Raw genomic sequence first — 24,789 nt, 5'->3', positions numbered from 1 at the left:
TTCATAGTGTTGGTATAGTTCAAACCTTTTCATATCATGGAACATATGGGTGAATTCCGCCTCCCAGAACACCCAAAGCCCATACTACACCTTAGAGTGAATTAGAAAGTCATGCCTGCTTTCAAGTGATGCATCCACACAAAGGCACACTGCTTGCAGCCCCACTTGCTACTTTGGTTTGGCGCTCTTGTGCAGTCAGTGCATAGCCTGTACAAGGTACATAATAACCTTAGTGCTATTCTAGTGAATGTTAACATTTCTCTAAACCAACAATGACTCTGTGGTAGGGTCCTGGAATAAGCAAGTTGATCTTCTAAAGAAAAATATAGGGCTTAGAGAAGAAGATATTGAACAGGCCTATGGGGAAGACACAATAATGACATAATTTTTAGTAGAGGAGAATATAATAATTTGAGATCCACATCTCTAAAAACTGTTTTTATTCTTAGTCAATATGACCTCAGGGTAACTTCTGATCCACTATCAGAAGTAAATATTTTCTTTAGGATCACGTAATTTGTTGCTGAAAAAGGATGTAGGAATCATTGAGTCCTACCCCTTCATTTTAAAGATTTTACTTATTTATTTTATTTGAGAGTGAGAGAGAGTTAGGGAAGGGGCAGAGGGAGAAAATTTCAAGCAGACTCCATGCTCAGTGGGGCTTGGGGCTTGATTCACAACCCCAAAATCAGGACCTGATCTGAAACCCAGAGTCAGACACCTAACTGCCTGAGCCACCCAGGATCTCCCTACCCCTTCATTTTATACATGAGAAGTCTCATGTGCAGCTCAGTGCTATATAGCTAGCTAATAATGTAACCTAGATTTAAATCCAGATCTCATGACAAGAAGTCCAATTCACATTCCATCACTGCCAAGCAAAATGTCACAAGCACACAGCCATCTCTTGGGTTCAAGTACATTTAAGTCTGATATTCTGCTCACAGGAGACTATAACCATGTTTACCATATCCATAGCCTTCCCCTGTTAGTGTTTTTATTTCTTTCCTCTTGGTCTTCATCTTTCAAAATGAGGAATGATTATCTTCTGATGTAGCCTTTTGATGATAGTTGATACTCCCTGAGGACAATGGAAATGGCATTCCATGTGGGTTAAAAAGTTGTGTTAACTGACCTCTAAGTTTCCTTCCATCTTAGGATCTAGTTTTATTAGTATGGCAACCTCTTTCTCGTTTGCTTATTTAGTTACCCTCCCCTTTCTCTACTCTTATGTCTTTCTTGAACGGCAGCACCAAGACCTGTCTGTTAAGGTATGAAAGCAAGATTAAAATAATGTTTCCAGTCTACCACTCTGCTTGGACATCCTTGCCCTTATCCTACTATACACATCATACACACACACACACACACGTGCATGTGCAAGTGAGTGCACATGCACATGCACACATTTTTGGTTACATGTAATATTGTGTTGATACTTTAAATGTAACAGTACATTGGAATTAGTCTACTATGACTCCTTAAATTAAGCCAGTAGATCCAATTAGAATTTAATAAAGTTGTGCTTAAAATTACTCTACTGATGAAGGCTTCATGCTTATCTATGGGAGCAAATTCTATATGTAATTGGACCACTCATAAGATTTTGAGCAATTGCCAGATCCACAGGTCCCTTCTGGGAAAAGCTGCCAAGGCAGATCCTTAGGCAAAAGTAGCTAAGCTTTCTAAAATGTAACTTTAACAATCTGATCACAATTTATTGGACCAAGGATTGTTAGTCAAAAAAATATATTTATAGACTTAATATTAGATTATCAGCCTACAAGATGGCCAATAGGTTTCTCTATATTTGCTAGTGAATCATAAGGTTTTCTGTCTAGAAGGGAGTTAACGCAAGATACATAGGGAGAAAGTATTAGATACAAGTATTAGAGGAAAAACAAAGAAAGCAGCAAAGTCACATAAACAACCTATATGCCACAACTACTTTGTATCCTAGTCATTATGTTAAAGTAGGAACTATTTGGGGTTTCAAGTTAGACAGATATGGATTGAAATCCTTTATTCATTCTTTGAGCCTCAACTCCCTTATTTTAAAAATGGTAATAGTAATACCTGCTTCATAGGATCATTAAAATTATTAAATGAGAAGGTGTTTTAAAATATAGACGGTGTATGTCACATAGGTAAATAACCGACAAATGTCAGCAAAAGAGAATAGCTTGTGAATTTCTTGAAAGGATTAAATTAGGTAATATATGTTATGCTCCAGACACAGCATAGGCATCTATTTATAATAAATGTTCCCTCTGTCCCGTATGATTCCAGAAAATATAAATATTTCCTTTAAATATCTAAGTAGATTTAAATTTGCTGGTCTTCATTTGTTCATGTACTCAAAAAATATTTAGTAAACATCTGTTGTATGCCAGATAAGAAAAGAAAAATAAGTCAGAAAGAGTTCCTGATAACTGAGAATGTGTGGTATGGTTTTCAGAGGGACAGGAAAGTAGATAAATGGCATGTTAGTGTAGTAAGTACTATTATAGGGTGTTATGGAAGCATGCATTATTATCCAAATCCTTGAAGATTTTAATAGATCAAGCAGCATAATTGCCCCTCCTAGAAACCAATCAGAAAGGCATACTATTCCTAGAAATGCCAAATCAGCTACTACATCCAAAAGGTGCATGAATGAAGGCCACAATGTCTGTGAATACAGAGAAGTGAGGAAATGTGTCTTGCTAGCAAAATTCAAAGGAGATGCCCATCAAGAAGAAAACAAAAAGCTTTCCTCTGACACCATCTGGCATAAGAAAGGTCTGAGTTAATAGTAAAATAGCATCTTGTGCATTTTAGCTTTCATTCTGATGTTTCGTATGTTTCCCCTCTTTTTAGATGAGACTGAAATGAGAATATTAGCTGCATTCATCTCTCCATTCATCCAAATCCTCACTCCCTATAAAGCATGCCATATGTGAAAGAAAAGCTTTAAAAATACATAATGCTTCTATTTTCATCTACTTCCATAAATAAGCACTATAAATTATGCCCAGCCACCAAGTAATATTATTGAGCATCTGTTCATGGCATTTAAATGTCTAAAGGGGCTAAGGTTGTTTAGCCGAGAAAGGAGAAAACCAGAAGTAGCGTTTGTGACAGTCTATTATTCAAAGGGCAGTAAACAACTATTTATCATAGCCTCTTAGGGTTGAATAAGAGAAAAGAAGCTCGCCAGTATAAGAACTTCTTGAATTTGAAGTTTCCAATATAATAGTGAAGTAGCTATTTCTACATCTCTAGATTTATATCTATATGCCCATATACATATAAAATTATAGAACCAGGATACCCCAAATTTTATGAGAAGGCAAAAATTTTGGGAGGACAATCAGAAAGCCAAGAACTTGTTACTTTATAAACATATATGTTTAAAAGTTATCTGCAAACTCATTTTCCTTAATCAGAAAATATCCATTGAATAAATAACGTATCAGGCCAAGAGCTTTGAAGAATTACAAAAAGTCTGAATTGTAATGCCTGAATTGGAGTTTATAGTTTGGTTGGGAGACAAAATGAGTGGATAAAGCAGTAGACAATACAATGTTATTCATAATGATATCCCATATTGCTTGTTGTAATGTGGGTGGGACTATTACAGGTGTTCTACAGATAACAGGCTTACACTAGTTTGGAAGTCTTAAATTAGCCTGGGGGCAGAGAAATTTCAACTGATCTTTGAATATCAGATTTTTTAGGAATAAAGGAGGGGAAAAGAAAAAAAGAGAGAACAGTGTGAGAAAAGGCAGTAAAGTAGAAATTAATAAGGTTTTTCATGGAGTCAATAAAAGTATAGACCTAACCCAAGGAGAAGGAATGTGATAGAAGTTAATGGGGAATAAGTTCTAGCAGATAGACTGGGACAACCCACCAAATTACTTTCCATTCATGGCCAGGAGCATGTCTACCTATACTACTTGTCATGTGCCTTCTAGTCATTTGCAGTCCAACTGAACACCCTATCCTAATCAGCCTTCTTACTTACTTTCATTTTTTCAGTACAGCAAACATATCCAGTCAAATGGTCAAGACAAGATGGCACTAGAACAAAATCAGTGCAATTTTCCCACAAGATATGCTTTGTACTCTCAGATTAAGTGCAGATGAGCTCTTTCCAATAGTACATTCCTTCTCATCATTATTGCTTCTCATCTCTGCTTTCTATTTCTTTTCATTGTTTGTTATTCATTTTTTTTCTTTAATTCAACAAACATTATTGAGTTTCTACTCTGCCTCATGCTAGACACTGGGAATACAGAAATATGTAGCATATTGTCTTTATCTGCAAGAAGCCTTTAGTCTAGAGAGAGGTATAGACAAATCCAATAGAGTTGAATGCATGTTATGTATTATAATACATATGATAATATGTATTATAATATTTCACCTAACTCCCTAGGGAAGGTCACCTAAACTGAACCCCCAGGAGGACATGCAGGTTAAGGTAGGTGGAGAAAGAGGTTGGCTCCAGTCAGAAAGAACAGTGTGTGAAACCGCAAGTGAGAAAACACAGCACACAGGGAGGACCACAGAAGTATGACATGGGCTACAACTCAATAGATAAGAGATCAGTGGTGGAGAGGGCACCCTGGAATCTGAGCCCCGTTATCATAAATCCTTAATAATCCCATTCAGTCACTGACTCATTGGGAACACACTTATGAACACTCATGTGTCAGGAATTGTGCTGGAGACAAGACATAGAAGATGTAAGGCACAGAGCTACCTCAGAGGAGCTTCAATCTAGCTGAGATGTCATAGCAATAAACTGACAGTTTATGAGGGTTGGGATGGATGTAGAGAAGAGGATTCATCCCAAACTCATTCTGTAACATTCTCTCTGCCTCTGATGTCTTTTACTTCTCTTCCAAACTAACTTTTTTTTAAAGTATGTGTGAGGTTTGTTCAGTTCTGCTGATTTACTCTTTATTTCATTCTTATTCCTTTCATTGCTTGAACTGAAATGGACATATTCCCATTAATATTCAAAAATATGTTCTTCCAAATAAATCACATAGAAGTATGTGCTGAGATTCATTGTATTCTTAAATTTGCTGAGAAATCTTTATTTTAGCCTAGTTTTTATTTAAACCTTTTATATTTTATATTTATTTTTTAAAAGATTTTATTTATTTATTCATTCATGAGAGACAGAGAGAGAAAGAGAAAGAGAGAGGCAGAGACACAGGCAGAGGGAGAAGCAGGCTCTACGCAGGGAGCCCGACGTGGGACTCGATCCCGGGCCTCCAGCATCACACCCTGGGCCAAAGGCAGGCACTAAACCACTAAGCCACCCAGGGATCCCCTAAACCTTTTATATTTTTTAATAAAATAGAAGCAAGAGTTGGAAATAAATGTGAAAAGTTATATAGCTGTTGTTCCCCTTCTGTCTATATCCGTTCATCTAGCCAAAGTAAAATGTAGAAATATAAAGAAATAAATATGGAATTAAGAAAATAAACTTAATAATAGAAAAAAATCACAAGAGCACAAAAACAGTTTATCTCTATAATCTAATTCAACATTTCTTCAAGGAGACAGGAATTTGTCATTAAGCAAAGTGTCGCTAATGGTTAAGTTCCTAGAGAAAGACGAAGAGCTGACAGAAACAAATAAAACAGTAATAACACAACTGAGAAGAGGTAAATAGGATGTTGGAGCAAACAGTAAAAAAGGAATAAGATAGGGAAGAATAAGTAATCAAAATGCTGAGAAAGCAACGTTTCAGGATTGAACGTAACAAAATTAAACTCAGAGAGAGATAGAGGATAAGAAAGAGAATAAGCACAGTTTTCTATTGCCTGCTTTTCTATCCAAGAGAAATAACTGTCAGATACAGGTCATAAAGTTTTATAGACTAATGACCTCTGACCTCTGACCCTGCGATCTATTTCCTCTGAGCAGATGTGCAACCCCTCCTCTTTCTGAGAATAATTAGGCAACATGGCTGGGTGACTTCTCTCATCCACCAGGCAATGAAATGTGTCTTTGGGTCTCAATTTTCCATCAGTACTCTTGCTCCAGGCCAACTCAAGACTGGTTTACAGACCAATACAAAGAGTAAGCAGACACATTTTATAAAAAGAGAAATACAGACAGACATACACACACATTCAATTTATAAATCCTTTCTACTGAACCACAGAAAGCAGGAAATCCCAATTTAATTAACAGACAAATTACCAAGAGTCAGCAGAACCAGTTCATAATTGGCCAGAGCTGATCTGCACAATTTGCAATAAAGAAAGAAGAAAGAAGAAAGAAAGAAAGAAAGAAAGAAGAAAGAAAGAAAGAAAGAAAGAAAGAAAGAAAGAAAGAAAGAAGAAAAGAGAAAGAAAAAGAAAGAAAGAAAGAAAGAAAGAAGAAAGAAAGAAAGAAAGAAAGAAAGTCCATTCAATGTAAAGGAAGAAGAATTCTATCATTTGCATTGGCCTCTTCTTACTTGGGAAGTAGAGGTATCCTTTTTTAAATGAGCACATTTCCACACAGAGAGCATCAAAAAGGTATTTCCAGAAGGGCAGTGATAATTAAGCAGAGTACACACACCCTCTCTGATGCCATTTGAATCAGCAAGGAGACTGATTGGAGTCAGGGAGGGGACCTGGGTTAAGTTGTTCTTTTATGAAGCCAAGACTGCTGGTAGCCAGAGTTGGCTCTAGCTTTTGGGGGAAAGGACACTGAGTCATCTCCCTTCATGGAACAGATTTGTTGAAAGGGCACAAGAAGTTCCCATGGATTTCATGCTGCTTTGAAATAACCTGCATTTCAAATGGATGAGAAAGGGGTGGGGGAAGTGGGTTTTGTTGCTAGGTCTCCCAAAGCCTTGCCAAAATTTTGCCTGTTTCATTGTGAACCTGGTAACCACCCCAGCTGGGCACCCCATCTTTCTAAACAGGAAATAGATGAATATGCCCATCCTTTTCAGCTTGCAAATGTGCACTAGTAAAGGCAAACATGGCCTTGTTTGTTCTCCCTGGGGAACAAGTCAGGCATGAAGTCCCTTTTGTTAGGCTAAGAACAACTTCCCCTCTTTCCCAAATCCCAGAGGGACTAGCAACTTAATCTGGAAATGTGAAATGAACCTTACCTGGGAAGAGCTGGGCTCTTTGAAGATGCCCAGGAGTTAGGATCTGTCTGAGGCCCCAGGGGACATACAGAATGATTCACAGGAGAGGCCCCCATTAGTAGTGTACAATTCTATAGAGGGATTCTCCTCAGTATACAGAAGAGCATGGAGCTGATCCAGCCATGTCTCTAGTCTTAGTTTACAAAAGGGTTATGAGCTGAAAGACTGAGACATGTCTTAGTTGACATAGGAATATAAAAGTATAGCCATAATTAGTGCATTAGTGTATGTTTCCTGATAAATATATGCAAAGAAAGATAACAGAGGAATGGACATTTCGCTATTCTTCATGGAGTTAGTGAGTATATAAACCTTATGAAATATATATATATCTTATATATATGTATAAATGCAGGTATATATATATCACAACATAAACCTTATGAAATATATATATCTGATATATATATAAATGCAGATATATATATGAGGACATAAGAAAGAGAATAAGCACAGTTTTCTCTCTCTATATTCAATATATATTCTCAATATATATTCTTAATATATATTCAATATATATTACCATATACAAAGGGAGCAATAGCTGGTGCTGAAGTAGCGTGATAACAAAAATAAGTAAGCCATCGTCCTTCAACAAATTTACAGGAAGAGAAAAAAGAGTATAGAGTCATATGATTATAATAAAGGTTGAGTACAGCTTTGTTACTGATGCATACTATATGAGAGAAACAAGAATTGCTGGAGACTTAAGAGTAGGAGAGATCATATTTCATCAGGTGAAATTAGAAAAAGCTTTATGGTGGAGGCAGTCTCTAGATGAATCTTGATGCATGGGACAGCTTCCAACATATGAAGAAAAAGAATGGAAAGGAGGACACTAATGGAGGATAGTGTAATCAAAAGAGCCCAGGAAGAAATATATAGGACTTACTGATGGAATACTGTGGTTTGAATGAAGTATCACATTCTTTTAGGAAAATCGTAAGAAATAAGGATGAAAAGCCAGATTAGGGCCATACTGATGAACGCCTTAAATGTTAGGCTGAGTTAGGTTTTTAACTAAATAGAGAATAGGGAATCTTTAAAGATTGTGAACAAGGAAGGGATATAATTGGAACTACACTTTACAGAAATTAATCTAATAATGGGATAGGTTGGAAGGAGATTAGAGACAAACCCATGAGACTATCTATTTTAGTCTTCTAGTCAAAATGTAACAGATCTTTTATATAAGGATTGTGGAAGTGGGAATAGTAAAAGAGAGAGATTGGAGAGACTTTGAAAAAGTAGAATCCACAGGCTTGACAACTCACTGATGTGGCTGGCAAAGGAAAGAGAGGAGTCAGAGATGATGCCAGGGTTTTGAGCCCAAGGGACTGGAATAATAATAGTGTTGCCATGGAAAGAAAAAAAGTCTAGAGTTTTGAAGGAAGTGGAGTTCAATTTGAGGTGTATTGAAATGAAGGTAGTAGCTGGAAACTGAGTTAGAAATTCTCAGTAGGCAGCTAAATTATAGGAAATAGGCCAGGTTTAATACAGAATTGGCAGTCATTGATTTAGCTAATTGTTATGAGGAACCTGATGTATGCCAGGCACTGTATGAGGCATTGGGGTTTCAGAAATAAACAAGGTCAATGGCTTCTGATATCACAGAGTCTACAGTCCAGTGAGGAAAAGACAGGTAAATGCACAAATCCTCTTCAAATGAGAGCTGTTAAAGGGAAGGTAAAGAAGCAAAGGATGCTATGGCACCCAGAAAAGTTCCAAAACACTTTACCTAGACTTTGGGGGTCAGGGTAAAATCTTAGCAGAAAGTGACCTCTAAGTGACAGGATATTGGGGGCAGGGAATTAAGATAAGCATTTCCATGCAACAGGAAAGTCCAACTTGGAGTGAGAACAAGGTACACGAGAGCAGAAACACAAGACGGAGAAGAGCAAGAGAGGAGGCTGGAAAAATAAGGCCAATTATTTTGGGTGTGAGGGTCACATTAACTTCCTATGAGTATCCAGAGAGTCATAGGAAGCAGCTGATGGATTTTAAGTTGAGGAACTATCAGGTTTTAATTTTTGTAAATATCACTTAGGTAGTCATGTGGTAATAGAGAAAAAAGGAGAAAACAGGGCAGTGAGATTCAGAAGACCTCATCCTAAACAGTATCCATGTGGGTTGAGAACTGCAAATTGATTCCAAAGGTAGAGGTAGAAGATTTATTGAATGGTTTGATGGGATAGAGGAGTGGAAGAGAAGAGGCAAGAAAAATATCCAGATTATTCTTGGCCACAAGGCAGTTAGTACTACCATACACTAAGTGAAAAACACAAAAGGGCCTAAAACAGGTTCCTGAATAATATCAATATTTAAGAGATAGGTGAGAGAAGGAACAACAGTGAAGGCTGAGAAACATTTGCCATAGAAGTAGGAAGAAAACTCAGAAAAGATCTGTGTTTTAGAAAACAAGGGAAGAGTGCATCAACTGTAAGAGGTCAGCTATACTGAAGACCAAATGAAACACTGCGAAGGGGATCCCTGTGTGGTTCAGTGGTTTGGCGCCTGCCTTTGGCCCAGGGCGCGATCCTGGAGTCCTGGGATCGAGTCCCACGTCGGGCTCCCGGCATGGAGCCTGCTTCTCCCTCCTCCTGTGTCTCTGCCTCTCTCTCACTCTCTCTCTCTCTCTCTCTCTATATATATATATATATATATATATATATATCATAAATAAATAAATCTTTAAAAAAAAGAAACACTGCAAAGAAGTCAACTGAGAAAGCATTATTGGATATCATAGAAGGGAGTGATGGGTGTCTCAGGAAAGAGCAGTTTCACTGGAAAGGGGGAACAGAGGTCAAAACATAGTGGGTTGCCGAGCCAAAAATCTGAAATGTATGAGTTGACTAAGCAAGTCAGTGCAATTAATTGGTCTATGCTGGAGACTTGAGTGATGGGAACAGAGGCCAGAGAGCAAGGCTGAGGAATGAGTAAGGTGATGGGGTGGAGGAAGGAGTAGAGGCCACTCATTCTAGAAATTTGTTGAGGAATACACAGATAAAAACCTATAGCTGAAAGGTCTACCAGCCATGTTTGCAGGCAAAGGAGGAAGGTTTAATGAGAACCTGGTTCCTTGCTCCCTCATCCTCACAAAACTACAGGGACAAACGAATCGATGCCAAAGTGTGGTGATGCCCTAGGAGATAGCTCTTTTTTATCTTCTAAATAGATTTTTAGAGAAAAACAAGCAGCAGTGTTCTGCAGAGTAGAAAGGAAGTAGCAGAGAGTTGAGTCTAAAATATGCTCGCATAATATTGCAGCTGGAAAAGCATTAGCAAACACATCTTTGAGAACACACATGTTTCTTTGAAGGGTTAAGATCCTTGGGCTATGAATTATTTACATTTTCGTGTAAATAACATCGGTTCTGATGAAAGAAATTCTTTTGGTGTCTTAGTCTGTTTGGGCTGCTATAACAAAATACCATAGCCTGAGTGGTTTATAAACACCAGAACTTTATTTCTAACAGTCAGAAGACTAGAAATAGGAGATCAGTTTTGCAGCAGAGTTAAGCTCTGGTGAGGACCCTCATTCTGCTTGCCAACTGGCTACTTTTCATTGTAACCTCACAACATGGTGTGACTCTTAGGAAAGCACTAATCCCAAATGTGAAGGCGCCACCCTCATGACCTCAACTAATCCTAATCATTTCCCAAAGGCCCTTCTAATACAATCACATTGTTGGGGAGGGTTTCAAGGTATGAATTTGGGGAGGAACCCAAATATTTTGTTCATAATATTGGGTCATGGTTGTGGGAATGGGGGCCATGGGAGGCAGAAGGGGGATTTAGGAGAAGTGGGAGATGGGTAAAAATGGAAGCAACAGATCAGTGCAGGTCAGGACTGCCTCTCACATGGATGAGCCCCCTCTCCTTCTCAAACTCCTCATGCCTTCTGGTCTCTCTTCCCATTTTCATTGTTGTTAACTGACAAGCACTCAGGTTCTTAGAAACAGTATCTATTTACAACAAGTTTTAAACAGCCTAGTAGCAGAAAGCAGCTCAGCAGCCAGCACCATAAATAGGATCTAACATTGAGATAAGCCTCCCTAAAAGTAGGTAGGACAAGACATTTTATGTAGATCATGGCAAAGCAACCAGAAAGACGCACAGCTCCAAGCTAGTCTCACAGAGTAACTGCCGGGCTTCAGCATGGACATTATGGTGAATAAGGAGGTTAAATACCTTGATTTTTTTTTTCTGGAGAATAAAGGGTACGCCGTTGTCCTTCCTTTGAATATAAATAAATATCTAATTAGTTCTAATGGTTTCTTTTACTCTCATGATTAGTTACAGGGACAAGAAACAAGATATCTAAGTTTTCAGAACCTTTCACAGTTTGAATACTCAGTAAATACTAACAAAGCAATCCAATATGTGAAAATAAAAAGGCAGAATAAATCTGCCTCCTTTCTTGAATGCTGAACCTTTAAGCACTCAACAGGGAGAAAGCATTTTTCCTAATATAGAGATAGAGAGTTATTTGTTACAGAAAGGGGAAAAAATCCAATTAAAAAGTGGGATTTGTGAGTCCTCTGCTTTGGCATGAACCTCATAGCAGAGTTGATACATCAGCTCTAATGCCAAAGGCGTAGATGCCTGATATTGGAGATGATAAGCCAATTTCCAGTCTGTTGACTTTCTCATCATAGAAGGTAGTTTAATGTTCTGATTTCAGTAATAAATATTACTGAATTAAGTAGTAAGGCCTAAACTTCTTTTGCCTTAAATGCTTATGCAAAAATGTTTAAAACTTCCTAAAGTGTTCAACCAAAAAGTGAAAAATTAAGTCATACTGGTTGTTTTATATCTTGCAGAATGAAAATGATCATTTGGCTAAATCATCTACAATTTAAGCCAAAAACCTATTATGTTCAGTAAGACCATTTCCAATGACATTCATGTTGCTCTTTAAGGAAAATGAAATAATGTAATGAATGCTTTTGGAGCAGGTATTATCAGCCCTTTGCTCATTCCCCCTCTGATCCCTTTTCTCTTCTCATGTATACCCACCATTGTAGTGTTCAGGCTCCTCCTTAGGCAGCCAGCACCTGCCTCTCTTTGTTGGAGAGCTGCTCTGAGCTGCTGGTCCTGCTTTGCCTGAAGAAATTGGGACCCCTAAGTACCCTACTAATAATACACAATGTTTACAGAGTGCTTACTACATACTGGTCCTTATATTAAGCGCTTTATCTGAATTACCCCATTAAATTCTCACAGTAACTGTACAAGAGTATAAATGAAGAAATTTTTGACTCAATAATTTTCCTTCTATGAAGTTGTTGCATTAGTATTACTATACTTATGTAATATGTTGTATGTACAAAGATACTTACTATAGGAATGTTTTCTTAAAAAAAAAAAACAAAAACACTGTAAACCTAAATTTTTATCATCAAGAGACTGGTCAAAGAAATGCTGGCACATCCCTATGCATCCAGGCAAAACAATGAGGCAGCTCTGTGTTCACTTTAATGGGACAAATACTAAGACATATTGTTATTAAAAAACTAAGATGCCAAATACTCATATATACATAGATGTGTAGGAGTGTGCATCGATTATTTCTGTAAAGAGAATAAGAAATTGGAAGAATTTAGTAGAAAGATGTACCTCTGGAGAGGAAGACTGGGGGTTTGGGACAGGAGGGACACTTATTTTTGTTTTATACTCTTATTTAACTGTGTACTTATAATACCTTTTTCGTTTGAAAGTAAATAAATCCAAAATTAAGTGGAGAATTTCAGAGAGAGAGGGAAAGGCTGGTAAGTAAGCTCTCTCAACATTTGTTCAGAGATCAAATGTTTCAAAGGCATAGATTTATCAATCTTACCTACAGGATCTCAAAAGTAGGTGTTATTATGTCCATTTGAAGGAAAGGAAACTTACGGAATGAACTAAATTGTTCAAGTACACACAGCTAGTGAATAATAGAGCCAGGATTTGAATTCAAGATGGTTTGATTTCTAAACCATTATTTTTTATTCTATATTATTTTCTTTCAAAATCCAAAATGAAAAAAATTAAAAAAAAAAAAACAAAATCCAAAAATAGATAATTAAACTATTTTAACAACTTTACAAAAATGAAGTAAATTTGATCAATGAAAATATCTCAATTTTAATTTCTTTTTAATTATAAAATTTGCTTGCTTCAAGCAAAGATTTAATAATAATATAAATATAGCCACAGAAAAAAATTTTTCTCTTTAAATACTAGTAAAATTATAATTAATTAATTTCTAATGAAAATATATCATAAATTGACCAGAAATTAATGGAACAGTAGCACAAAAATTTTATATCTATTTTCCCAAAAGAAATAAGAAACTTATTTACCAGATAAAAGAATCCTTTCTCTGAAAGTGAACTATTAGGATTCACTTAGAAACTGTTTATAAAGTCAAGTAGTAAAACCAAAGAGATACAAAAAGACCTAATTAGTGATGCTCTGCAGACACTCATATTGGCTCATGAGAGCCAATCACTAAGTTGATTGTTAAAGGCAGCCATTAATTAACAAATAGTTATATAAACCTATAAGTAATTAAATTATATTAAAAACAGGTAATATACGACTGAAAAGTCGTCACTTCCTAATTAATATTAACTATGTTCTTGAGGTTATCTACATCTAATCAATCTGTACGGTGGAAATACATATAATGGTGCACTGCTGTGACTCTTTTTCCAATTCCTGTTTATTGACATCACACTGGTAGTTGGAAAAGAGCCCTGGAAGGAGTATTACACTATAGAATCAGCAAATGCAAAAAATGGATTTTTTTCTTCCATAAAGCCAATATATTTTTTTAAGATTTTATTTATTTATTCAGGAGAGACAGACACAGAGAGAGAGAGAGAGAGGCAGAGACACAGGCAGAGAGAGAAGCAGGCTCCATGCAGGGAGCCCGACGTCAGACTCGATCCCAGGTCTCCAGGATCAGGCCTGGGGCTAAAGGCAGGCGCTAAACCGCTGAGCCACCCAGGCTGCCCCCATAACGCCAATCTTTAAACACTTAAGAGCACAACCATAGACTGATCTTCAATATTAGCATAAATTTATAAAATTCACAATTTATAGCCTTTTAGGGGGAAAATGGCTTCTACAGTAAAAGATGACCATTAAAACATTTAATGATGAAAATTGGCCATTCACATGGTTGATCCTAGAAACCATCATTTATGAAATGTATGCATCCAGGTTCTTTAAAAAAGACGTAATAAAAGACTATAAAAGGCAAAATATTTCCTTCTTTCAGGAGGAATTTTGGTTCTAGATTCATAATCTCTTCTTTAGAAATTGCATATGGGGTCCACAGAATGGATGGATTTATTCTCTGTTATCCATGTATATAGATTTTTTTAAAATTTAGTGGTGTCCTACTCATAATAAAGACATTTTTTCATATTTTCCGTAACACAATGATAGATAGAGATGCCAAAGATTAAAATGATTTGAAACCCATGAAGCTACAATTATGGAAACCAATCTAAATGGAATTGAAATGAATGTCTGCAAAGACAGTACTCTAAAAGAGGCTGTAATACATGACTGTCATATTTGCAAGGACGTGGGGAAGCTTTCTAATGGGCTACTGGGTAAAGATTTGAGATCTTAAAATATCTTTAAAAGACAAAAAAAATGCCTAAAACTTACTAAAAAAATAAAATCAGTACCTCATAAGTACAAGATAAATGATCTTATGGATAACCATCAGGTTTCAACATTATAGTTAGAATAAAAATGAAGTTTAGTCAGTGGAAAGGCCTGGCTTCCTCTCCATAGAACTAGCTTGCAAATCCTTGCCACTAAGTCATTTGTTTTAAGAGGGAAGTGTTACATATACATACTTATATATATTTTAAACCATTTTGACTTTTCACACACACAAAAAGAGAATTCTAGTAAAGGTATTTGAGGGCTCTCCAAGGACAATAATATGTCTTGAGAAGCATAATTAGAAGATACTAGAATAAGTTATCTAAGGATAACTCCCTTATCACACACTTTCTAGAAGTTATTCTACTGACTAGGGCTCAATGATCTCCTTATTAAACAGAATTTTAACTTCTTTATTTGTAAGACAACTTAAAGGGAGCAGAACTGAAGCTTTTTAATTGGAAAAAGCACTTGTTTACTATTACGAGGCAGGCCCGCTTAAGATCCATTAGCTTTGTCCTAGGTATACAAAACCTGCTTCCACCATCTCAGCAGTATAGGTAGCCAACCATATTATGTGGCTATAAGGAACCCAAAAGAGTCCCCTTGTTTAAAAAAAAAAAAAAAAAAAACGTGTTACATACTTTAGCCTGTTATTCCCAAAACCCCACTGTTTAAATTACGGCATTGGATGAATCATTGCCTCCAGGGGAAAGTTTTGATGACCAAAGAGAGCAAAGCCTTAAATGCATATTTAAGAAAGAAAAAATAAAGGAAGCCTGGAAAAACTGAGTTCAGAAATCACATTAAGAAACTGGAGAATCAAAAAAAAAAAAAAAAGAAACTGGAGAATCGGGCTCCCGGTGCATGGAGCCTGCTTCTCCCTCTGCCTGTGTCTCTGACTCTCTCTCTCTCATTCTGTGTGACTATCATAAATAAATAAATAAAAAAAAAAAAAAGAAACTGGAGAAAATAGGGATCGCTGGATGGCTCAGCGGCTTAGTGCCTGCTTCGGCCCAGGGCGCCATCCTGGAGTCGGGGATCGAGTCCCGCGCGGGCTCCCGGCATGGGGCCTGCTTCTCCCTATGCCTGTGTCTCTGCCTCTCTCTCTTTCTCTCTATGTCTATCATAAATAAATGAATAAATAAAATCTAAAAAAAAAAAGGAAAAAAAAAGAAACTGAAAAAAATAGGAAAAAGGGTTAAACATAAATAAAATAGCAAAGTTACAAATAGAACAGCAAAAATTAATGAGAAGAAAAGATTGGAGAGAAAAAAAGATTAGAGAGACACTGTCACCAAAGCATAAAAAGAACATATGATAAGCTGAAAAAAATATTTGGAACTCATATCACAACGGGCTTATTGGCAATCAGCAAAGTGCAAATTAAAACAAAAAATTGAGTTACCACTTCACATCTTTCACATTGACAAAATTTAAAAACCTGATAACAAGTTTTGGTGAGGATGTGGGATAACATGAAGTTTCATATACCATGATTTAAATTATATGAACACAATGGAAAGCAATTTGATGATCTCCGAAGGTCAAAGATACTCTTCCCAGAAATTCAACAATCCTAACTCTCTTCAGGTTCCGGAGCATATTTCTTGCAAATGTGCTCAAGGGAACATGTACAGGAATAATCATTATCTGATGGAGTAGAAGAACAACATATTTACAAATAACTTAAATGCCTATCAATTTGGGAATGGACAAAAATAATGTTTTATACTTTTACAGTGAACCCTACCTAGCTGTTAAAATGAATTCACTAGAGCTATCAATATAAATATGTATCAATGTAAGTAAATCTCAAAAACATATCTTAAGCAAAGAAAGATAAATATGGAATGACATTTACAATAGGATATTATTTCCATAAAGTATAAAAGTGTACAGATAATATGTTATATGCTTAACATGATTAAATAGTAAAAGTATAAAATAATGAATAGAAAGGTTATAAGTCTTCAGGATAGTGGTTACTTTGGGGGGGGGGAGGAGGAGTAGTTACTTCCAAGAATGGAAATGAGTTTGTAAGAGAGTCCACAGAACCTTTACTTAAAGTAACATTATTTTTTTTTAAGTTGATATAGCCAGATGATAGATTTAACTAACTGGTGGTAGTTCAAGGCGCTTGTTTTATTTTCTCCAGACATTTTGTGAGCTTTAAATAGATCATAATTGGGAGTGCCTGGGTATCTCAGTGGTTGAGAGTCTGCCTTTGGCTCAGGTGGTGATCCCGGGGTCCTAGGATCATGTCCTGCATCAGGCTCCCAGTGAGGAGCCTGCTTCTCCCTCTGCCTATGTCTCTGCCTCTCTCTCTGTCTCTCGTAAATAAATGGATAAAATCTGTTAAATAAATAAATAAATCATGATTTAAAAAATTAACAAAATAATAAAATGCACTCTGTAGAATTTCTTCTAGTTATTATAATTAGAAATCTCTTCTTGCTACTTTAAAAAAATGAGAGAATTTTACTCAATTTTGTCATGAATTTCTATGCTTTGTTAAATTCTTATTTATTTATTTTCAAGAATGAGAGAGTGAGAGTGAGGAGGGGGAGGAGCAGAGGGATAGAATCTCAAGCAGACTCCCCACTGAGCCAGAAACCCCACGCAGGGCTCAGTCTCATAACCCGTGAGATCACGACCTGAACTGAAACTAAGAGTTGTTCACTTAACTGACTGAGCCACCCAGACACCCCTGTTAAATTCCTATTTTTTCAAAAAAAATGTTTGATGTGATAACAGATCCCCCTTTTGTCCTTAAAAAATATTTAAGCAGGTTGCCTTTTTTTCAGAAAATATATATTTATCTATTTCATTTATAATAAATAAGAGCACACTTGAAAATGCACATACATACACATACAGCCTCGCATCTAACACATACATAGAAACGCATAGGCACACACATATGCTCATACATATATTCATTCACACACACATACATACTTCTAATTTCCCATATTGATGTGGTGTTACTGATCTTAATAAAATTGATTATCACCCTCTTATTTTTATACTTATCTGAGTTTCCTCATATTTAGCTGAAAATCACATTGTAAAACAGAAGTACGCTGAGGTCTGTCTCTGGCATTGCTGGATTATGTACTCACAGTTAAAACAACATTGGCTTTTTTCACATTTCTACAAATGTTTGTGTACTTTGTATGAATCTAGAATCTCTTGGATCTGAAAGTTTTGGAGGTCACTTGAGTGGCCACTTTTTCTGGATAAGTGCTTTCTCTTCTAATGAAATTATTTCCTTTTAGCCATCCCTACCTACAGTTCCTTTTTAGGGTGGAAGTACATAAACTACCTCCAATGATTTATGACTTAGAAATTTGCATATGCTGCATTAGGAATCAGTTTTAATGACAATTTTCATGATACTGTTCCATTTATGGTTAATATAAAATATGGCAATAGTTCAATGTCTGTATGTAAACAAAATTTGAAATGTAACGGAAAATTAAAGTATTGGAAAATGAGCTTTACTCCTTTTTTTAAATGGCCATCTAATAAGATCCATTTGTTGAACTTATCGTTGTTTCTAGTGATTAAGTTAAGTTTTAGTATTGCCTGAAGTGTTTCTCTTGTGGCAAATGATTGAGAAAATAATTATAATGGTCTATGTCTTTGACAGAGTCTATAAACACTGGGATGGCAGCACATGATTAAATTTATGTTTAGATTGTGGAAATCGTTGCTGCTTAAGAAGAGAACAAGCATATTGATCTTAAAGAGTGAAATAAGGCAAGATGAAAGGAATAATTAAATCTGCCAGTATTGGTGTTCCCATCCATAGCACTACAATTATACAAATTACATCTTTCCTCACCTTGCCCCTCCTTCATCTCCTCTTTAGGTTTAACTCAAGACCCCCTGAGCAGATGTCATGAAAAGGATTTTGTTTTCTTTTGCCTTGCTAGAGCCTGTTTTCAATATGAGAAAGACTCTGGGCTGGTTCCTAAATAAGGTTATCTTGTAATCCCTGTTTGGGATGGAAATGTGTACAGTGCTTAAACCTATTTCAGTCTTTGAGCATAGATCCTCTTTGGCCCTAAAACTCTATGAGTAATCTAGGTGTTTGGGAAGGTAATAATGAACTAGTTTGGACAAGAAGGGATTAATTTAATGCCAAGGCAGTCATTGAGCCACTGTATGGTAGGGTAGAAACAAATGGAGCTATGATCCTTCAAGATGGAAAAACTAAATCCTTATGGGTTCAAGCCAAGCCTTGTTTGAGATGAAAAACTCCACATCCCTACTGGATTTCACCTAAATTGTCAAGGAGTGACTTAGAATGAATGTATAAGGAATTCTGAGAGTTTAATACTTTCTTTCCTAGAATTGCTTTTAATTGGAAAAATAACTAAATTTAGAGAGAATCACTATTCCTCCTAAGAGCCTCTGTACTTGAGACCTTCTGTTTGGATACTAGGATCTCACCTCCAACACTGTACTTGGCGTGCTCTTCGGGCTTTTGCTCTGATCATTACTTACCCCCTTACATTTGCTGATATGTTACATTCTCATTTTCATTCCACCTGCTCAACATGGCAATCCAGTGCAATGTCTGTCTACTTCTACGTATAGGTCAACACATCAAGCTGTGATACCTGTGTTATGCTAAGTTAATATTAAGAATAGCCACACAAGCTTCACGTTTGCTCAAATCTCATAGCTTGATGACATTTTCCCTCTCCTCACTCATATCTTGCATCTGGTGATATCTCCATTAGTCTCCTCCATCAATGAGTTTTTCTCAAAATGTATTTCATGAAATACATTCCCTCCACATGTTCCATGAAAACTAAGCCATAGAAAAGCAAGTTTGAGAAGTACTGCATAGTCCAGCCCTGTACTATCAAATGTGGTAGCCACTCACTATACAAGTCTGTTGAGCTCTTGAAATGTAGCTAGTCTAAATTGTGATGTGCTACAAGCTGAAAATACACACTGGATTTCAAACACATATGGGGGGAGAGAATAGTGTAGAATATCTCATTAATAATTTTATATAGGTTGTATGTTTAAATGATATCATTTTGGATATGTTGGATTAAGAAAATATGTGATTAAAACTAATTTTACCTCTTTCATTCTAATGTGACTTCTGGAAAATTAAAGAATACATCTGTGGGTCTCATTATATTTCCTTTGGATAACGCTGTTCTAGCCCCTCTTAGAAATCTACAATTTGTAAGTACACAGTAAAATTTCTGAGAGGTCTTATAGTAGGGAATCCTGTTTAATTTTGCTAAAACCAGGGGCACCTAGGTGGCTCAGTGGTTGAGTGTCTGCCTTTGGCTCAGGTGGTGATCCTGGGGTCCTGGGATCAAGTTCCACATTGGGATCCCTGCCAGGAGCCTGCTTCTCCCTCTGCCTATATCTCTTCCTCTCTCTGTGTGTCTCTCATGACTAAATGGATAAAATCTTAAAAAAAAACACAAACATTTGTTAAAACCTGTCAACAGGTACATAAAGATGTTCATTACCACTAGTCATCAAAATCAAATCAAAACCACAATGAGATAACATCTCTCACCTATTAAAATGGCTATTACCAAGAGACTAGAGATACATGTTGGCAAGGTAGAAAAAGGAAACCCCTGTATACGTTGGTGGGAATGTAAATTGGTACAGTCATTATAGAAAACATTATGGAGGTTCTTCAAAAGCTTTAAAAATAAAATTACCATTGGATCCAGCAACCCTACTTCTGAGTATGTAGCTGAAAGAAATGAAATCACTCTCTCAAAGATATATGTGCAGCCCCTGTTTTCATTGCATTATTATTTACAATAGCCAAGACATAGAAACAGCCTAAGTGTCCATTGGCAGATGAATGAATTAAAAAGTTACATATATAATAGAATATTATGCAGCAAAAAAGAAGGAGATCTTCCCATTTGTGACAACATGAATGGACCTTGAGTGCTAAGTGAAATAACTAGGACAAAGAAAGAGAAATACTGGCCTTTCTCACTTATCGGTGAAATATAAACAAGCTGAACCCATAGAAACAGTATACTGGTGGTCACCAGGGGCTGGAAGAGTGGGAGAAATAAGAAGATGTTGGTCAAAGGGTACAAAATTCCAGTTATAAGATGAATAGGTTCTGGGGATTTCATTTACAGCATGATAACTATAGGTAACAGTACTATATTGTATACTTGAAAATTGCCAAGAGAGTAGATCCTACATGCTTTCAACACACACACACACACACACACGTAATTATGTGAGGTGTTGGATGTGTTAACTAATCTTATTGTGGTAATCATTTCAAAATACAATCATGCATCAAATTATCACATTATACACCTTAAGTTTATACGATATCATATGTCAATTATATCTCAACAAATCATATATTCCTTGAACCTCTTTGAGCCCATTTTCATATAAGAACTATTTATGATCTTCAAGAACTAGTAGTTTTCAAAATCCACTTTGGAAAATATGGCATGAGGTACAAGATAGAAGAAATTTTTATCCTTTTTTTTTAACATATGGCATTCTTCCTGATTATTAGTAAAAAAACATAAAGTATAGATTATATAGGACAAATATCTATTGCATCCAGTTACCACAAATATTCCTGGTATCCCTGACAGTAATATAAATTAATTACTTGCATTTCCAGTGATTATTTTTGCAATAAAGCTAACTGGAATTCAAATTCTTTAATTTTCAAAGGTTGTTCTCTGCCAAGAACATTCACTTTCATTCAGGATTTGGCAATATTAAGTATATACATAAATGTAATAATATGATGGCATTAGAGAATAGATTTCCTATTATCTCCATATCATGAGCAAGAACTTAAAACTTGGTCTGTAGCCATCCTGAATCATGGGAAAGAAGTCAGAAAATCAAGATCGTAGTACAGAGACTACAAAGAGAACCAAAAGAAGCCCACCATTCTATTACGCTTATCTAAAGACTCTGATATTTGGAGGGTATCATACAAATATTTGAAGTAATAATAATGAAAAATAGCTAATTTGGGAGCATTTTTCATAACCCAGCACTTCATTGAGCACTTTATTGCTCTCACCTCACTTAATCCTCCTTGCAATAACTTCATTAGTTAGAGACATATTCTCTCCATTTTACATACAAGGAAATTGAAGTTTGGAAAGGTTAAGTAACTTGCTCAGGGTTTCATAGCCAATAACTTATGGAGCTCTGAATTCAGAGCCTACACTATTAACCACTAGGATATACTGTATGGTGGTATGTGCATGCATAAACCTCCTTCCAGGGCATATCCCAAGAACTGAAAGAGGACAAAGAGGAAAGAGTCCTTCCAATTTCTTTTTCTCCTTTACAAAATTTGTACAATACTGCCACAAATCTCTCTATATACAATGAGTAGGAGAGGTTAAAAATATTTGTTTGTACTCCTTGGAAATTTTTCTGGAGTCTCTCCCACTAATATAAATAATATATATCTTCACAGTTTGCATTTTCCCAGTAGACCGGAGATCCTGAAAATTAGATGAGATACAAGGTTGATTTCAAAACTTGTAGTACTATGAATATGTCTTGTACTCTTGCACCTTACTGCTTTGGTAAATGCTGATCCCTTGGCTAAGAATGCCATTGTTTTTTGGTTTCTGTGTTTTTTGGGTCTTTTTTCCCCTTAATTCAGGCTTATTGCTCAAATCCCATCCCAGATGTCTCTGCCTTCAGGGATCCTTACTTTAATCATCCTGCAACCCAGGGTAACTTAAATGAGTTACCATCACCACCATGAACATCTTTAACCCAATATGTTTTCCTCTACTACAAAGCCTATCATACTTTTCCAAAATGCAATAGTTAGAATGTCTAGTAGTAGTCATTTGCTACCTGTATCTAAGCTCTTTTTCAATATTTAGAAAGTGCTTCACTTTATAAGACTTGATGGAAATCAGAGCTCTGTAATGATGCAGTTTAACTGTGCTCATGGTGTCTTTGGAAGATTTAAATGTGCCTAGAGCAAGTTTCCCCGAAAATAAAATTTCAGGAAGGGTCCTCAGGATTTGAGAATGAAGCCACACTTATTTGGGAAAGGGAGTAGACTCTTTAGAGTTAGCTGTTACTCTTGTAACTAAACACATGATCATGTATTAACTAGTGACAGTATGATCTGAATAATTCATTGTAAACTGATTTTTATATAATACACTAGCCATAAAATCAGGCAGGCTTTTAATCACTGCATCATCAGGTTGCAGTGGTACCTAGAAGTTCTGGCGTAAGCAAGTCCTGAAAGCACAATTATTTTACATGAGCATGAAGTTTTCATTTCAGTGCAACTAATCTTTCCACATATTGAAACATCCTTCAACCTCTACCTATGGATCAGTTTCTAGACTCGTTGCCTGAGAAGGAAAACATGCCATCCTGATTTATACATGGTATCACAGGTTAGGTTCTTGAGGAATAGATACTGAAATGGAGTTTGAAATGGAGAACATTTATTTGGAATCAACACCTGAGAAAGGAACAGTGGAAAAGCAGCATTGATCAGAGGAAGAAGTTGGAGGGTGTTGGTGGACCAACAAACCTGGTCAACCTCATGGAGAACTCTGGAGCATATTCATCAGCATTGTCCTGCAGATTTCAAATGGCCAGGCACTTACACTTCTACCTCAGTCAGTCATTGGATAGGTAGTGCCTTGGGAAAGTTATGCCCTTGGGCAAGGTAGCTTTTGCAACTGATGCACTCTGTGGGAGCTGACTGCTGGAGCCTAATCACAGAGGAGGCAACTAATCCTTCCTTAAAGGATTAAAAGATCCTCCTAAGTCAGAACTTTAAGTTATGTATCTGATTATTTACTTTTCTTTGAAGGAAATATGACCTGAATGAGTCTCTTTATCCTTAGATAACAAAATTGGAATATTGGTGTCAAAGAGGTTTGATGAAGCATGGATAGACCTCTTGGAATAGGCTCAAAACAGGAGAACCTTGTTTTGAGGGTGAATATTATCAAAAATATTCCTTAGGAAGGAAGCTTTTCAGTAATGACTGAAAAGATGACAAAGATGACTCTCTTTGTCAATGAATGTTGGCAAACCTCTTTCCATAGTCACCCCAACCCTTGCTAGATAGTCTCAAAAACAATGTAACCTTGGTGTCAAGGATGAAGATTTTGTAGAAACTCACCATTATGGACCACAACTCTCCAAAGCTGACCTATTTATATCCATTGATGAGTAATTAGTCAATAAGCAACAGGAACCAACATTGAGTGACACTGCCTCCTAACTTGGGATAGTATCTCAGGGGAACCAGCCATCCAGTTGAACTTTAATTATACTGGATCCTTACCATCATGGAAGAAATGGTAATCGGATATTTTTAGCTGGCGATGGTTTTGCATTTTCTGCTCACCATGCTTATATCAGCATCACCATCTTAGGAATCACAGAATGCCTTATTAAAAACATCACAGTGCACTACAAACATGTTTCTAACTAAAGAGTACTCACTTTATAGGAAGAGAGGCAAAGACAATGGACTTAGAGCCACATTCTTTAAAAACTGCTGGACATGTAAAATGATGTGATGGCCTACTAAAGATTCAGGCACTGCACCAGCAGCAAATTCTCTGAACTGTTGCCCAAGATATAATGCTAATTTTCCCATCACCCAAACAAACATATGGGTCTTGAAAACAAAGATTGTTAGTGGGCGAACCTCCTGATTGTATTAAACCTAGGGTCTAAGGATCCGCTTGAAAATGTTTGCTTCTCTTGCTCTGTGACATTGGTTTAGAGTTCTCAATCTCTAATGAAGGGAGTTTTTCATCAGCAAATGGAGCACTTATCTTGGTTTGCTGCTACAAAATGCGAAAGGAGGGAGAATGGATAGGACCTGTAGAATGTCCCATAATTCTCTTTCCAGTGGTAAGATTTAATGGAAGATAATAGCAAATCTGTACTGCAGTACCATAAAGCTCCCAG

General features: G+C 36.4%; 1 long non-coding RNA gene across 5 annotated transcripts in view; it reads left to right on the top strand.

The window, feature by feature from the left end:
• The window catches only part of LOC112675984 (uncharacterized), a 100,968-nt gene that overhangs the window by 9,639 nt on the left and 66,540 nt on the right, over positions 1-24,789 (top strand). The gene's annotated exons all lie outside the window — the stretch shown is intronic.

This window comes from Canis lupus, chromosome 30 (assembly GCF_003254725.2).
Source record: "Canis lupus dingo isolate Sandy chromosome 30, ASM325472v2, whole genome shotgun sequence".
In the NCBI taxonomy this organism is placed as follows: domain Eukaryota; kingdom Metazoa; phylum Chordata; class Mammalia; order Carnivora; family Canidae; genus Canis; species Canis lupus.
Note: the sequence above shows the minus strand (reverse complement) of the source record. Positions and strands in the feature narration are given on the sequence as shown.